This window comes from Peromyscus eremicus, chromosome 10 (genome assembly GCF_949786415.1).
Source record: "Peromyscus eremicus chromosome 10, PerEre_H2_v1, whole genome shotgun sequence".
NCBI lineage: Eukaryota > Metazoa > Chordata > Mammalia > Rodentia > Cricetidae > Peromyscus > Peromyscus eremicus.
The window spans coordinates 63,328,556-63,346,380 of record NC_081426.1 but is presented as its reverse complement, the minus strand read 5'-3'; the positions used below and the strand labels follow the sequence as shown (position 1 = coordinate 63,346,380).

General features: G+C 37.0%; 1 protein-coding gene across 3 annotated transcripts in view; it reads left to right on the top strand.

Annotated features, from left to right (window-relative positions):
* Positions 1-17,825, top strand: part of LOC131921239 (cytochrome c oxidase subunit 7B, mitochondrial) — a 110,392-nt gene that overhangs the window by 81,213 nt on the left and 11,354 nt on the right. Inside the window, exon 1 of one of the 3 annotated variants that reach the window (XM_059275959.1) lies at positions 3,546-3,635. The exons of the other annotated variants lie outside the window; for them this stretch is intronic. The gene's annotated coding sequence lies outside the window, so the exon portion shown is untranslated. Of the gene's footprint in view, positions 1-3,545; positions 3,636-17,825 lie in introns of those variants that run through there. 3 annotated transcript variants of the gene reach the window in all.

Here is a 17,825-nt window from a genome sequence, read left to right as displayed (position 1 = left end):
CGCAGTGAAGAAAAACTGATTTGATGTGGCTATTTATTTGACTTCTTTAGGAAAAAAAAACACATGATTTTTCAGGTCTTTTCTGATCTTTAATTGGGTAGTTATTATTTATTGTCATCATTAATTATTATTGCTTACATTGTACCAGATCCTTATATACACATATATCATATGTAGTTTGGAGATATTTTCTCCTATCATTAGCTTGTCCATATAATTAATTTTCTTTTTGTTATAAAGTGGTTTCTTATTTTGATGCAGTTTCTTTTATCTGTCTTTTTGTATACTTCTGTATTTCTTTTAGTTTGTGCATTTGAGATAATGCACAAACATTGTCCAAATTAATGTTAAGAATTTTATACTACTTTTTCTTCTACAACTTGTAAAGTTTCAAGTTTCATATTAAAGTCTTTAATCCATTTTAAGTTGACTTTGTATATTAATTAAGGGAGACATCAAATTTCATTATTCTCGGTAAGATAATCAATTTTCCTAGCATAATTTATTGTAGATAATATCCCATTCTTTCCATATTTTGTGATTTGGGCATTGTATTGAAGACAAGGTCTCTCTATGTGACCCTGGCTTTCCAGGATCTATGTAGGCCAGTGTGGTCTTGAACTTGGGAAGATCTTCCTGCTTTGGGCTAAGAGCTGGGATTGAATGTTCATAGCATCATGCACAGCTTTTTTTTTTTCTCATTGCTTGTTAAAGGTAATTCACTGTAAATAGGTAGATTTATTTCTGGATTCTGTTTTGTGTTTTCCTAGTCTGTAAGGTGGTTTTATATCAATGCCATGCTGTTTGAATCCCAAAGTTTTTATGGTATACTTAGTATCAGGTAAACTAGTGACTCCAGCTTCATTTTTATCCAAGATTGATGTGAAAATCCTGGATCCCTTTTAGTTTTATGTAAATCCTATTATCACTTTTTGTTGCTATAAAACCCACCATTTGAATCTTAGTACTGGGTCTACTTGTTACTTTTAAGTGTACAGCATGTATCTTCATAAACACAAGATGTTTCCATATTTTCCATACATGTTTGTACTCATAACTACCTTTCATTGATGCTTTATTGATATTATACAGATCTTTCACCTACTTGCTTAAGTGTATTTCTAAGTGAGTTTTTTTGATACTATTAAAAATAATGGTATATTTAAATAGTTTTTCTTCAGAGTTCATTCTTACATTAGGTAGAAACACTGATTTTTCTTTATGTATTAATTTTTTATCTTGCAATTTTGATGAATTTATTTTTTCCATAAGTTTTTGTGTAGAGTCTACAGGGCTTTCTGTATAATAAATTGTGTCATCTTCAAGCCAAAAGATTTCTCTCTTTTTGATCTGTATGTGTTTAATTCCTTTATCATGCCTAATTGTCTGGCCTTAGCTTTCAGTACTAATTTTAGTGTGTGATTGGAATTGTTGGTCCACTTTTCTTCTTCCTGTTCTTAGGGGAAGGCTTATAACTCATGGTTACCCATGAATTTACTCTCATGAGAACTTTATATTGTTGAACAGCAACAATCCTGTCATGCCTAATTTAATCCAAAAGTGTTATTGCAATAGGACATTGAATTTTGTCTATTTGTTTTTCTGCATTTATTAAGATGATCACCTGGTGGTGGTGGCACATGCCTTTAATCCCAGAACTTGGGAGGCAGAGGTAGGCCTCTGCGAGTTCAGATTATCATACAATTCTAAACCTTCACTTTTAATGTGATGCATTATATATTATTGATTTGCATATGTTAAGTCATATTTGCATTTAGGTGGTAAACTCTCTTAATCATGGCATATAAACCTTATAACATGCTGATGAATTTCGTTGCTAGTATTTTGATGATGGTATTTCTAACGATGTTCATCAGAGATATTAACTTATATATTTTTGTTGTTTATTAATTTTGTTCTATGAAAACTTCATACCCGTACATAATGCATTCCGCTTACTAGTCTCTGACTTTTGTTATTTCTTCCAAGCCTTGCTGGCCTTCTTTCTTCTGTAAAGATCTCTTTTCTATATTTATGACTTTGGTTTTGTGTTAAGTACACCAGAGTTGAATTAGGGCTTGCTGTGTTACTTTGCATTTTGAACTATCCATTAGAGCCTTCATTCATTTCATCCAGTTCAATTCAGACTCCCTGGCATAGTCTTTATATAATCCTATATAATCTTCATCAAATTACAGTCCAGTTGACCTTGACTATGTTTGACATAACCATCATTTGTTCTCTCAAACATTCATTGAGAACTTGAGAATACCAATATGAGAAAAAGTCTTTATTCTCCTTAAATTGCTTATTAAAAAGAAAAAAATATGATAAGTTTTATCAATTAGAGTGTGTTTTATGATATAAGATAGTTAAGAACCCCTCTTCTCTCTACTGGGCATTACATCCCATTGTTGCCTATACCTGTTCATTAAGTGTTTCATGAGCCATTTGTTTTCAAATTAAAATAGATGATATGTTATTGTATGCATATGAAGAAAATAAGGCAAGAAAAAGTTCTACTATGTCCAAGATCAAGTAGTTATTTAAGTTATACAACTTTGAATACAGTTTTCTAGGTTTTGCACTCAGGATCATATCATCCGTATGTTTATTTGCAGTCTTACCACATGATCAAAATTAAAAAGGCAATAAGATACATAGAGGGGGATTGTGATAGAAATTAATGAGGCAACTAAATTGGTAGTGGAACTTCCATATCTTTTATAATTCACTCAACGCAACAACTTCTGACCTGTTGTTAGAATTTCTGATTTCTCCTGGGCTCTCTTGATTTTAATCTACAATACTTTCAAAGGTCTGAGAAGGGCATAACAAAAAGCAATTCATCATGTTGGCCAGCTGAGATCTATATTTCCCTAGAGCAAAGCAGTGAACCTTTGAGTTTCAGACAGCTTGGGGTATTGAGTCCAAACTTTCCCACTTTAGGCATAAAATAGTGAAAGGAAGTAATAACCTGGAAAATACGTTTTCAGCCTCAAAGTCTATGTTGTATTTCCTCATCAAGAGAGACTACAATAACTTGTACAGCAGTAGTTCATCCCTTCCAGTTTCCCTGGCACCAGCAGAACACAGTAGGGGTGATTGATCAATTAAAGCAATATCTGTATGAGGAAGGAAGAAGAGGCTGTGTATTTAGTAACGGCCATTTCTAATGTGCCCTGGGAAGCTGTGCCAGCTCTTTAATGGATACCTTGGCTGCAAGAAAACAGCAGGAGACTATATTGCACTTGAGATGCTACATTTATGTGGACCCCTGCTATTGGTTTTGCTGACAAGCGGGTTGTGCAGAGAGAACAGGGATTATTTTTCAAGGAGGGGAGGCCTGGTTTTACAGGCATAAGAATTTTCTAAAAGGGTTTTCTACTTACTTAAAAATGCTCTGATTAAGGAAGAGCTGAGGCACTGCTAGAGAGAGCATTTGGCTTACTGAATAAATAACTCATCCACCTTCCAAGGTTTTTTTGTTTGTTTGTTTCATTTGCAGAGAGGTCAAGTGACTGAACAGTTAAAAGGCCATGAGATTTATATCAGCACCCCCCCCAAAAAAAAAGAAAGAAAGAAAGAAGAGAAGAGAAAAGAAAGGGAGAAGTCCTCAAGAAACCAATTTGGAAGTAATGATTTTACTGTAATTTGGCTTCATGCAAAGTCAATAATGTGTCTGAGTTTCCATCTAGGCATTTGTACATATAGATGGCCTTTTAAATATTTTTTGTTTCTTTGCTGAATTCTATTTTCCTTAAACTTACTTTCTTATTCACTTATTTTTTCTTTAGCTGCAGTTAATTGACCATTAAACTAGTCTTTGTTATTTTTTATTTTAATTATAGTTTTGAAATTGTTAGTTCCTATTAAATATTCTTTAAAGTTTCTCACCAGAGGTCATGGCCACCATGCCCTACTGGCTTTCTTTTCCATACCTCTCAGTAGAACATTAGAAAACAGTTGTGTGGCGTGGCCAGGCCCTGGGTGGAGCTCCGGGAGTCCAATTGGCGAAAAAGAGGAGGGTTTATATGAGCGATAATTGTTGAGACCAAGGTTGGATAAAGCACAGGGACAAATAGCCAAACGAATGGAAACACACAAACTATGAACCAATGGCTGAGGGGCCCCCAACTGGATCAGGCCCTCTGAATAGGTGAGACAGTTGATTGGCTTGATCTGTTTGGGAGGCATCCAGGCAGTGGGACCGGGTCCTGTGCTCATTGCATGAGTTGGCTGTTTGAAACCTGGGGCTTATTCAGGGACACTTGGCTCGGCTTGGGAGGAGGGGACTGGACCTGCCTGGACTGAGTCTACCAGGTTGAACTCAATCCTCAGGGGAGTCTTTGCCCTGGAGGAGATGGGAATGGGGGGTGGGCTGGGGGGAAGGTGAGGGTGGCGGGAGGGAGAGAACAAGGGAATCTGTGGTTGATATGTAGAATTAAATTATATTGTAAAATAAAATAAAATATAATAAAAAGAAAACAGATATGTGAAATACATTAGTGTAGTAGCCATGAATAAATATTCAATGAGTCCTGGTTAAATAAATATCACCCCACTTTTAACAGAACAGCATTATGAGAAATGTTTGTAGATTAAATGATTATAATAAAGCCTTTTGTTAACAAGTAAATATAAATACCGTTTGAGGTCTGTAATTTTTGCATTACTGGCTCCTGCTGAAATTTCCTGTCTTACCTGATATCAGCTCCTCTCTAGCTCTGGATGGCCTAGTCACACCTGGTTGTTGTTAAATTTCTACCTTAGAAATTTAGAGTCTTCTGCTTAGAACTTGAATAACTGTATTGTAGTTGCAGCTATAGCCAATCCTGACTCTGATAAATATTCACCTCTGTGCCACATTATTTACATGAGAACTTGTGAACCATCAAACGTAATAACTGAAAATATTCTATGTTATGGTACAATTTTACTTCTGCTGTCAAGAGATCTCTTTGCTACCAGCAGTTGAAGAGAAATATTGTGGGGTGGTTGAGGAGAGTAAATGAAGAAAATTTGGTCTGTCATAGCAACAGATATAGGGGATTGAGCAGATTTGTGCTTTTGTAAAGATTCAGAATTAAAAGAATCTAATAGTGTAATTGACAAGGTAAAGGAATTGAAATGTCAAGAATAGTTTCTTAAATTGTTCAAACTATATGGGCAGAAGTAATATTACTGAGATAAAGGAATATCTTTAGGGTCAATTTGAGAAAAGCATGACTGTAAATTTAAGTCTGTTGGTTTTGATGATACATTTGAGATTTGTTAGGGTGTTTTAATTTCTTTCTCCTCCCTCCCACCCTCCATGCAAGATGTGCTGGGGCAATGGTGGCATGGAATTTGTGAGAATAGCGAAACCAAAGTTTGGTTTATCTTGAGGCCCACACCACGAGAGGGAGCCATGTCTCACACTGCCTGGATACCCAGGAACTGAAGAATGAATAGCCCAGAAACCACAAAATCAATTAATTGATGTCTAATGATATTCTGTTATACCTATAGATTGTTGCCTTCTCTAGTCATCATCAGAGAAACTTCCTCTAGCTGCAGATGGGAGCAGGTGCAGAGATCCACAGCCAGACATATGCAGAGAGTCTTAATTTGGAGGTCTCCGTTTGGGTCCCTCCCCTCGGAGATGGGGAATCCCACAGAAGAGGGGAAAGAATGATTATAGGAGTCAGAGGGGATAGAGGACACCAGGAGAACATGGCCCACCAAATCCACAAAGCAGGGCTCACAGAGATGGAAGCAGCAAGCAAGGGGCCTGTATGGGTCTGCACCAGGTCCTTTGTGTATATGTTGCATATAGTTGTTAGCTTGGTGGTGTTGTGGGAGTGGGGATATCTCTGACTCCTTTGCCTGCTCTTGAGACTCTTTTCCTCCTTTTGGGTTGCCTTGTCTTGTTGTATCTTGTTTTGTCCTGGCTAGCTGTCCTCTCTTGGAGGCCTGTTCTTTTCTGAAGATGAAATGGGGGGGGAGTGGGTCAGGGGGAGAGGGGACATGGAAAATGGGAGCAGTAGAGGGAGGGGAAACTGATCAGGGTGTATGGGAGAAGAATCTATTTTCAATTAAAAAAGGAAACAAAATTCATACACTATATTCTGATTATGATTTCCCATTCTTCTATTCTTTCAAGTTTCTCCTCACGTTCTCTCATTAACAGATCCACTCCCTTTTCTGTTTCTCCTTAGAAAACAACAGGCATTTAAGGGGTGATAATGAAATAAATTATAATAAGATTGAACAAAAACAAACATCAGAATGGGGAGGGAGGGAGGGAGGAGGGAGGGAGAGGAGCAAAAGAAAAGTTGTAAGAAGCAGATACAGATGCTAGACCCACTCATTTGCACACTCAAGAATCACATAAAAACACAAAAGCGGGAACCAGGAGGTGGTGGTACATGCCTCTAATCCCAGCACGCAGGAGGCAAAGGCAGGCAGATCTCTGTGAGTTCGAGGCCAGCTTGGGCTACAGAGTGAGCTCTAGGAAAGGCTCCAAAGCTACACAGAGAAACCCTGTCTTAAAAAACAAAGAAACAAACAAAAAACCCAGAAAACCAGATGCCATAATATATATGCAAAGCCAGTAAGGCAAAAATAAAATGAATTTCTAATAAGTTTTAAAAAATTAAATTAAATTTAAAAAGCCCTGACGTGACATTATGAGACAAGGACCCACCAACGATGCCATTGAGTTTGTTTTCTGTTGGGCATCTACTGCTGGGCTTGTGGACTACCCTGAAGAAGAGTTTACCCGTGAGACTTCCTTGGAGAAAACTTAATTTTTCATTTGCAAGTTATCAGTTAGAGATAGTTTCTGGGTTAGGTATGGGATAATGTGTCTACTTCTCCTTTCAGCTCTTGGGCCCTATCTGGTGTGAAGTCTCTGTGAGTCTTATGTGCATCAGTCCTGCTGTGTTTCTTGTTTCCTTGGTGTCCTTCATTCCCTCTGGCTTTTACATTCTTCTCACCTCCTCTCTCCCAACTCCCCCACCCCCAAGCGTTCCCTGAGCTCTGAGGGGAGGGATATGATGGAAACATTCCATTTAGGGCCCAATGATTCACAGTCTCTCACTCTCTGCATAGTGTCTGGCTATGAGTCTCTGTATTTGTTTCTATCTGCTGCAGGAAGAAGCTTCTCTGATGTTGGCTGAGCAAGACACTGATCTATGAGTGGAGCAGAATGTCATTAGGAATCATTTTATTGCCACATTCATTTTGTAAAACAGTAGTATTTGGTTTTTCTCCTGGATATCTGAGCTGTCTAGTCTTAGGTTCTTGGTCACTCAAGCAGGGTTAGGTATGAGTTTTATCTCATGGAGTGGGCTGTAAATCAAATAAGTTATTGATTGGTTAGTCCTACAAGCTTTGTGTCATCATAGAAATACCATATTTTGCAGGCAGAATGCCATTTTATTTTATTTTAAGAGATTTTCTATTCATTTTACATACCAACCACAGATTCCTCTGTCCTCCCTTCTCTACCCCCCCAATATTCCCCCCCCAACCCACCCCCCATTCACACCTCCTCCAAGGCAAGGTCTCCCATGGGGAGTCAGCAGAGCCTGGTACATTCAGTTGAGGCAGGTCCAAGCCCCTCCTCCCTGCACCAAGACTGTGCAAAGTATCTCACCATGGGCACTAGCCTCCAAAACGCCAGTTCATGCACTAGAGACAGGTCCTGATCCCACTGCCTGGGAGGGCCCCCTATACAGTTCAAGCCAAACAACTGTCTTACTTATCCAGAGGGCCTAGTAGAATACCATGGGGGCTCCCCAGCTATTGGTCCTCAGTTCATGCATTTCCACTAGTGTGGCTAGTTGTCTCTGTACTTATTTCAGTCATGGTCTCAATATCTCTTGCTCATAAAATCCCTCCTCTCTCATCGATTGGACTCCTGGAACTCTGCCTGGGACCCAGCCATGGATCTCTGTATCTGCTTCCATCAGTCATTGGATGTGGGTTCTATTATGACAATTAGGGTATTCAGCCATCAGATCACCAGAGTAGGCCAGTTCAGGCACCCTCTCGATTATTGCCAATAGTCTATGGTGAAGTCATCCTTGTGGATTCCGTGGAACCTCCCTAGCACTCTGCTTCTCCTATTCCCATGGTGTTTTCATTTATCATGGTATCTCTTTCCTTGCTCCCCCACTCTGTTCCCATTCCAGCTCGAACTTCCCGCTCCCCTAAGCTCTTATCGCCAACATGAGCTGTCATTTGTTTTATTGATCTCAGTCATCCTGAAAAGTGTAAGATGAAATCTCAAACTAGTTTTGATTTGCATTTTCTTGTTGGCTAAGGATATTGAACATTTTTAAGTGTTTCTCAGCCATTTGTGTTTTATATTTTGAGAATTCTCTGTTTAGATCTGTAGCCCATTTATGATTGGTTTATTTGGCCTTCTGATGTTGTTTCTTGAGTTATTTATAATTTACAGATTAGTCTTATATTGGATATGAAGTTGGGAAAATACTTTCCCATTCTGTAGGCTGCTGTTCTATCCTAATGATGGTGTCCTTTGCTGTGCAGAAGCTTCTTAGTTTCATGAGGTCCTACTTAGTATTATTGATCTTACTGCCTGTGCTAAAGGTGTTCAGTTCAGAAAGTCCTTTCCTGTGCCAATGAGTTCCAGACTATTTCCCTATTTTTCTATCAGATTTAGTGTCTATATCTGATTTTATTTTTGTGTCTTTGATCCACTTGGAGTTCAGTTTTGGTCAGAATGTTATGTATGGATCTATTTTCATTCTTCTACATGAAGCTGTCTAGTTTGACCAGCACCACTTGTTAAAGATAGTTGTCTTTTTTCCAGTGTGTGTTTTTGGCCCTTTTAAATAAAAAAAAAAATCCGGTGTCCATAGGTGTGTGGATATATGCATGTCCTGTTCTTCAATTCAGTTCCATTGATCAATATGTCTGTTTTTGTACCAACATCGTGCTACTTTTATAACTACAGCTCTGTGGTACAGTTTGAGTTTGGGTATGTCAATACCTCCAGCAGTTGTTTCATTGTTCAGGATTGTTTTAGCTATCCTGTTTTGTTTTGTTTTTTTCTTGTAATGTGTGCGTGTGTGTGTGTGTGTATGTATTTTCTTATGAAGCTGGAAACTGTCCCTTCAAGATCTGTGAAGTATTGTGTTGGAATTTTAATGAGGATTTCATTGAATCTGTAGATTGCATTTGGTAGGATGACCATTTGTATTATGTTAATCGTACCTATCCATAAGCATGAGTGATCTTTCCATCTTCTGGTATCTTCTCCAGTTTTTCTTCAGTGTATTAACGTTTTTATCCAACAGATAATTACACTTGCTTGATCAGCATTAACCCAAGATATTTTTTTTAAGTGCTATTTCATGAAGGGTGTTGTTTCCCTAATTTCTTTCTCAGTTCATTTGTCTTTTGTATATAGAAAGGCTACTGACTTGTATTGATGTAATTTTGTATCAAGCTACTTTGCTGTAGGAGTTCCTTGGTGGAGTTTTTAGAGTCACTTGTGTATACTATCACAATGTCTGCAGATAAAGATATTTTGACTTCTTCTTTTACAAAATGTATTCTCTGTTCTCCTCTAGTTGTTCTATTGCTTTAGTTAAGACTTAAAAGTACTATATTGAATAGGGTGGCAAGAATAGAGAACCTTGTCTTGTTCCTGATTTTAGTGGAATTGCTTTGAGTTTCTCCCCATTTAAGTTAATGTTTGGTATTGGGTTGCTGTAAACTGCCTTTATAATTTTGAGATAATATCCTTGTGTCCCTAAGCTCTCCAGGACTTTTATCATGATGAGATCTTGGATGTTGTCAAAAGCCTTTCCAGCAGGCATCTAATGAGATGATCAGGTGGCTCTTGTCTTACAGTTTGTTTATATGATGGATTACATTTATTGATTTTCATATATTGAACCATTCCTGAAACTCTGGGATGAAGACTATTTGATCATATTTGATAATCTTTTTGATATGTTTTCAAATATTTTATTGGAATATTTTGCATCTGTATTCATATGGGAAATTGGTTCATAATTCTCTTTCTTTATTGGGTCTTTCGTTTAGCTATCAGGGTAACTGGCCTCACAAAATGAATTGGGCAATATTTTGTTTCTGTTTTGTGTAATTTTTAGAGTTTTGGCATTAACTCTTCTTTAAAAGTCTCGTATCATTTTACACTAAAACTATCTAGCCCTGGGTACTTTTTTTTTTGGTAGACTTTTTAATTAATGCTTCTATTTCACCTATAGAAAACCAATATATATGAGTATATAAGTCTGTTCAAATTGGTTATCAGATCTTGATTTAACTGTGGTATTTATTGGAAAATCTTATCCATTTTAGGTTTTCCAATTTTTGTGGAGTATAGCTTTTTAATGTATGTCATTATGCTTCTCGGACTTCCCTTGGTGTTTGTTGTTAGGCCCCCCTTTTTCGTCTTTAATTTTGTTAATGTGGAGCTTCTTTCTGCACTTTTCAGTTACTTTGGCTAAAGGTTTGTCAATCTTAATGATTTTCTCAAAGAACCAATTCTTTGTTTCATTGATTGTATGATTTTTTTCTCGTTGTTGTTTTTTTGTTTGTATTCTATTGATTTCAGCCTGGAGTTTGATTATTTATTTCCATCTACTCCTTTGCATGTGATTTCTTTTTGTTATAGAACCTTAAGGTCTGCTGTCTTCACTGTTTCACACAAGTTTGGGTATGTTGTGTATTCATTTCCATTGAAATCTAGAAAAGTCTTATTTCTTTCATAATTTCCATCTGCCTTGACCCATTTTTCATTCAGTAGTGATTTATTCAGTTTCCATGAGTTTGTAAACTTTCTGTTGTTTCCTGTTATTGTTGATATCCAGCTTTAATCTGATTTAATCCATGATGGTCAGATAGGATATAGGGTGTTATTTCAGGTTGCTTACATCTGTTGAGACTTCATTTGTGTGCAAGTATGTAGTCAATTTTTTGAGAAAGTTCCAGGGGCTGCTGAGAAGAAGATATATATTTGTGTTTGTAACTATCTTTTCGGTCCATTTAGTTTATGACATCAGTTAGCCCCAGATTTTTTCTGTTTATTTTTTTGTGTGGATCATGTCTCTTGGCAAGAGTCCATTTGTGAGGCTGTCCACAAGAGGGAGGGAAGTGGAATGTTCTGCTAGGAACAATGTTTAGTCTCCTGTGAATGAATCGGAGCAGAGAGTGAGGAGAGGCCACAGTGAAGAGAGGTCATCTGCTACAGAGTTGGGGATAAGAATGGAGTATTACATTTGAGGAATGGAGGGAAAGATGAAGATCTGCACTTAGCCTAGCTGCTTATTTGGCCTATTTGCTTCACTAACAGCCTTGGCTGGTGTTTTCCCAGCTAATGCCTGCTCCATTTGGGAGCTGAGACAAAGGGATGAGTAAGAGGAAGATTGGAGGAGAAGATCTATGTGATGTGCTGTAGATGGGGCAGAGATGAAGGAGAGGCCATAGCAGGTGGTTGGCTGTGGAGCTGCTAGTGAGTCAGGGGCATTGGAAGGAGAGGCAGAAGAGGTGAAGATAGCTAGTTAGCCTGCCTGCTTCCCTGTCCTGAGTGCTGTTGGGGTGATTTTAAAAGGGATTTTAATGTATTTCTCTGGAATTGAAGATTCATATCTGAAGATACAGTTTGGTAATCATCTATGACAATGATTGTAACTATCTAGAAAAAGAGAAGCATAGAAAGTTAAATAGAAGAAACCATTTTTAAAATATGGTTTCACTTAGTATCAAAGGATGGCCTTGAACTCACCATGTAGCCAAAGATGGTCTTGAACTCAGATCAGTCCTGAATCAGCCTCCCGTGTGCTGGGATTATAGGCATAAGCCATTCTATGCAACCAGAAGTAAACATGCAAGATTTGTGATAAGCTTTTATAGTTAAAGAGCTAATAGAAAATAATGTTCTCATGCGTGCATGCAAGTGTGTGTGTGTGTGTGTGTGTGTGTGTGTGTGTGTGTGTATGTACTGTGCTTTGCATGCCCAGCATTTATTGTGATTATTTTCTTAAATCACTTCAACATATTTTTTGAAACAAAGTCTCTGAGCTCTGAGTGAACCTGGGAGTGTCATCAATTATGCAAGACTTAACTAGCCAACAAGCTCCAGGAGTCCACCTTTTTCTGCCTCCCCAGCAGAGTGTGGATGCTAGAGAGCCAGACTCAGGCCCTCATGCTTATAAAAAGTACTTTACTAACCAAGCCACACCCTCAGCAAAGATTGTGAGTCGTTAAATTGCCATAGAGATGGGAATAAAACTCAGAGAGGATCACAGAAGGTAATAGGTTTTTCAGAGGAGGGGAGCATAGTTACTATTATTGCAATCAAATGCAAAAAAAAAAATGTGATCAAAAGTGGTCATTTTGGTAGTCAAGAGATGTCAGTATTCTTTGCACTAACACTTTATAGAGAATGATTGAGTTTAATCTTGGTGGTACATAAGAAATGGGCAGAGTTCCTTGACTACTTGTCTAAAGCTAAATAGATGCCCATAGAGCAAGCTTCTTCCACCTTGCCCTTTACCATTCTGTAACAGTATCTTATTGTATATGTTTTTAACTATATAAAATCACTGTTTGACTTAAGTATTTTTTTTGTTCTGCAAATATTTCCTAAAGTTGAATAAATGAATATTTTATTTAGGGTTTCTTCAACTTAGCATATGGGTATATGCCTCCCATCAATATTTTTTGTATTGCCAATATTACTATTTGTAAACTTTTATCACCAGTATTTGGCAGTGATTGTGAGGCATATTAAAGAAGATTTTAATTAACTAGTTTAATTCCAAATCTTGATCAAATATGTGAATCATGGCTTCAAGTGATTTTTTTCAGTATTGTTTCTGTTTTTAAGATATATGTATTAATTGGTAATAATTGTCCAGGTTTTTAAATGTATTTTTTCTGGTGTATAAAATTACAAATGGCCCTCCAGCATCATGAACTCTAAAGCAAATGGCCCCACTGTGGATAATGTTAATTCTAAATACAATTAAATTCAAATGATCTTAACTCTGCTTACTATTCTTTGTCTAGTCAGTTTTATAATTTTTATTTCTTCTTAAATCTCTGAAGCTTATCTTCCATAATTTTATAATATTAAAAACAATAATGCTAATTAAGGTTTAATTTGAGGTTCATTCTAGAACTTTTTCAGTTTTGCAATTTAAAATATTTTATGCAATATATTTTGAACTTATTCATTCCCCTCCTTCAACTTCTAGATCCTCCCCTTCTCCATACCCAAATAATTTCATGATCTCTGTTTCATAAAAAACAAAAACAGAAGAACAACAACAAAACCCCAGGAAAAACAAAAGAAAAATGAAAATAAAAACAAACTAGAAAAAAAAAGCAATAAAATGAATGAAAACAAAAACTGCGCACACATACTAAAACATTTCATGGAGTCTCCTGTGTTGACCAACTATTCCTGGAGGGTGGGAGTAGGACTGCCCTGGAGTGTTGTTTATATACCCAGTAACATTCCATTGGAGAAAACGGATTATTTCCTTTCCCAGCAGGTATCAATTGCAAATAGCTCCTCAGTTACTTCTGAAACTTTGTGTCTATTTCTTCTTTTCAGTGCTAGTATTTTATCTGGTTTGGAATCATGAAGGTCTTGTGCATGCTACCACAGTCTCTGGGAGTTCATATCTGAGTCAGTCTTGTTATATCTAGAAGAAACTGTTGCCTTAGGGTCCACCACACCTGGCTTTTTATTGTAGATCCCCAATCCTTGAGGGGAGAGGTTTGATAAAAATAATTCATTTGGGGCTGAATGCTCCAAAGTCTCTCAATCTCTGTATGTTGTCCAGTGTGGGTCTTTTTGTTAATTACCAATAGCTTTTCTGATGAAGTTTGAATGGAGCTCTGCTCTGTGGCTATAAGGGTATGTCATTAGGAGTCATTTTATTTCCATGCTCCTTTAGCAGAATAATAATAGTAAGGTTTTCCCTAGGCTCATGACCTTTCTATTCTTTGGTACTTGGCCACTTTAGCAGTGTCAGGTTTAGATTAGCATCTCATGGAATGGGCCTTAAATCCAATCAGAAAACAGTTGGTTACTCCTATAATATTTGTGCCACTATTGCACCAGGATATCTTGCAAGCATACTTCTTTTCTTTCGAAGGTTGCAGAGTTTGTAGCTTGGTGACACTATATTTATTGTGTATTTTTTTTCTCCCCTGGTGCCATACAAAGTACCTTCCAGCACTCTGAATACTAGTCAGTAGGAGTGAAACTTCTAGTTGGGTACCTGCCTAATTTCTTAATGTCTCAAGGCATAAGTAAATTGTGTGATCAACGATAGGGCTTTACCATCAGATTATGGCAAATAACCAATAGCCTTGACAATCTCTTAATGTTTAGGGGGGTTGCATAGATGCCCTGTGGCGACAATCAAAGAAATTGTAGCCCATTCCTGGTAGAAGTTTTACTTGGCCAAAAAAGATGTCTAGTTGGAGCATTATCTTTCCCAGTATATGCTGACGCCATTTAAATACTTTACATATATGTATATATTTTAGGGCGTTCCTACAGTAGTAGATTTCCATTCAGCTTTACAAAAATCCTTAGGATTAGTTTTCCCTCCCTGCATTCCCTTTTACCCTGGCCTCCCAGTCCCCCTCCCCATTTAATCCTGCTATTGTCATTTACTTTTATGTCTTTATGACACTATATTCTATTCCTTTTTTCTTGGAAGATTCCTTCCTCTTACCTACTACCTTACTAACCACCTAACTTCTTTGTTCAGATTGAAACACAAATGTCTAAACTATAAAAGCTAACATTTACCTATAAAATAAAACATGCATATATTTGTCTTTTTTATGTGTGGGTTACCTTACTAAAGATAATTATTAACAGCTGAATAACATTCCATTGTATAAATTTGTGACATTTTCATTATTTATTCATGAGGACATCTAGACCTTTCCCAGTTTCTTGCTATTTTGAGTAGAGCAGCAATGAGCATTGGTGATTAAGTTTCTCTATAGTAAGATATAGAGTCCTTTGAGAATCTATACAAGAATTATATAGCTAATAGATCAATTTTCAGCTTTTGGTGGAAGCTACTAAGAAGAAAAGTATATTCTCTAGTCTTTAGGTGGCATGCTTTGTAGATGTCTGTAGTCCATTTGATTTATGACTCCATTTAACTCCAGAATTTTCTGTTTACTTTTGTCTGGATGACCTGTCTGCTGGAGAGAGTGAGGTCTTGAAGTCATCCAGTATGACTGTGTTACAGTTGATATGTGATTTTTATCTGTAGCAGTGTATGAACTTGGATGTCCTTGTTTTTAGTGCATAAATATTGAGAATTGTAATATCCTCTTGATGGATTTTTCCTTTAATGAGTATGTAGTGTGTTCTTGTAGCTAGAGTTTTTCTGCTTCTGCCTGGCCCACAGTCAGGACAAATCTCTCTCTTCCACCAGTTCTGCAGCTGCTTAGACCCAACCGAGTAAACACACAGAGACTTATATTGCTTACAAACTGTATGGCTGCAGCAGGCTTCTTGTTATTTAGTTTTTCTATCTTAAATTAACCCATTTCTATTAATCTATACTTTGCCACATGGCTCGTTGCTTACCAGTACCTTACATCTTCCTTGTCCTGGCGGCGGCTGGCAGTGTCTCCCACTGCCTTCCTGTTCTCTCAGTTTTCCTCTCTGTTAGTCCCTCCTATACTTCCTGCCTGGCTACTGGCCAATCAGTATTTTATTAATCATCCAAAGCACTTCCCCCCCCTTTTTTTTTCAAAAAGAAAGGTTTTAACTTTAACATAGTAAAATTACATATAACAAAACAATTATCAAGCAAGAATTACAGTTACAATATTAAAGAAGATATCCTATCTATCTTATATTGGTGAGTCTAAGGTTTTATATCTAACTTATCTTTTATTATAACTAAGGAAAATTATAACTATCTCTAGTCTTCAACTACATCAAAGACCTCAGAAGGATATACTATTACCTGAGAAATGGGAAAAGGATACAAGCAACTTTTGGGAAGTCTTGTGGGGTAGACAGAGACAGCTAGCAGCCTGGACAGTCACCTAATGTTCCTTTGTAAAGTTGGGGCACCTGTCTTCAGCCCATAGGCTTGGAGTCTCTTAATCATTTCTCTGTGTCCTGTAGAATGTCTGTCAGTTTCCTCTGTGAAGCAGGAACCTAAAGGACAATTTCACCAAGCAAAGTTCAGTGGTCACCTTCCTAAGGGTCCTGCATGTCCAGTCGATACATTTTTTCAAGCAGTCCAGGCAAGAACGGTTTCTTGCCCAGAACAGTTTCTTGCCCAAATGGCTATTTTTGCCAAGGTGAAGATAAACTCCATACAGAGTGTCTTCAGTGCACGTCCTCCTCTCTTAAGTAAATTGGTGCTTCCAGGAGCAGACATATCTCACTGTCCAGAAAGTCTAAATTTTTAAAAATATTTTAAATGCCATATTCTGTAGGTCTTTGTTTGTTTGAGGATTACCTGTCTATCTGAAATATATCTATGTATACCTAGAAAACTTAACATGACTGGTTAAGTTTGACTATTATAGAAGACTAATTGATCTGTATTTCTTAATTATCCATTACCATCTAAATGAGTTACATAAACATAATACCTCAAACAAGAGTAGAAATATATATATATATATATATATATTATAACAAAATTAACTTTAAACTTGTATCAATAAACTAAAATCTATACCAATGTAAAACGTTTCAAACAAGTTGTTGCTCTTTAAAAGTAGGTTCATTAATCTATCCTTTCATCCTATCATATCTAAACTATCCCCTTTTATTTAGAAAGATATTGTATTTATAGTCAACCTGATTTAAATAAAAATATTGGTTTTTCTCTGTCCCACACCAGAGGGCTCTTCTGATTTGGGACACAAGAATCTCTTAACCTTTTCTTTTTTAGCAATATGCCTGGGTTTGGAGAAGGAGTGAGACAATTCCATCTCCAAAGCCAGCTTGGTATATTTGGGAATTTGGGCGTAGCTTCTTTTACTACTTCCTGCTGGAGGGGGGCGCTGTATCTTATGGGGACACAAAGAAAATTTTAGAATTATGGAATAGTCCTTGAGGGTGTGTCGTCTGAGTCAGTTGCCTTGAAATCATTATAAATGTTGGATCATCTGGGCCATGGTGTCATCGGAGACCTTTCAGGAGGTCTTGGCTGGTCAAACTTGATGTATCTTAATCTGGAACAAATCCATAGCCTCTGGCTTTCTGTGGAAACAAAAACAGAGCCTCCTTTCCAAAGCAATATATCCTTACATCCAAATTTTGAAGTCAAGGTACCTTTAAAATATACATATTGACTTAACTCAAAAGCTTTTACAATCAAATGTCTTTCTGCAGTTAAGAATATTAAAGAGAACATAATCCAGAGTCTCTGTGTGTTATCCATTTTTATGTGGCTTATTTTTTATATTAATTTTACTGTCTCTTTAAATACTTTATTTTTAAAAATTATCTATTTGTTTATATAACTGTATATATTTTTTTGTCTCCTTCAAGCCTACGTATATTTTACACACATTGTGAAGCATTTAAAGTCTTGTTTCATCTGAATCTGTCTTATTGTGAATCTATTGTTTTAAACTGCAGCAATTGTAAGACCAAAAAGGCTGCTCTGGCTACTGGCTCCACCCACCTCAGCTTCCCAGCATGGCGGTGGTATGTTTTCCACCAGCTCTGGGAGATATCAATTCTCAGAAACACTGGGTCTATGCTTCTATCATAGCAGCGTGTAGCCCAGAAACCTCTTTTTTTTTTTTTTTTTTTTTTTTTTAAC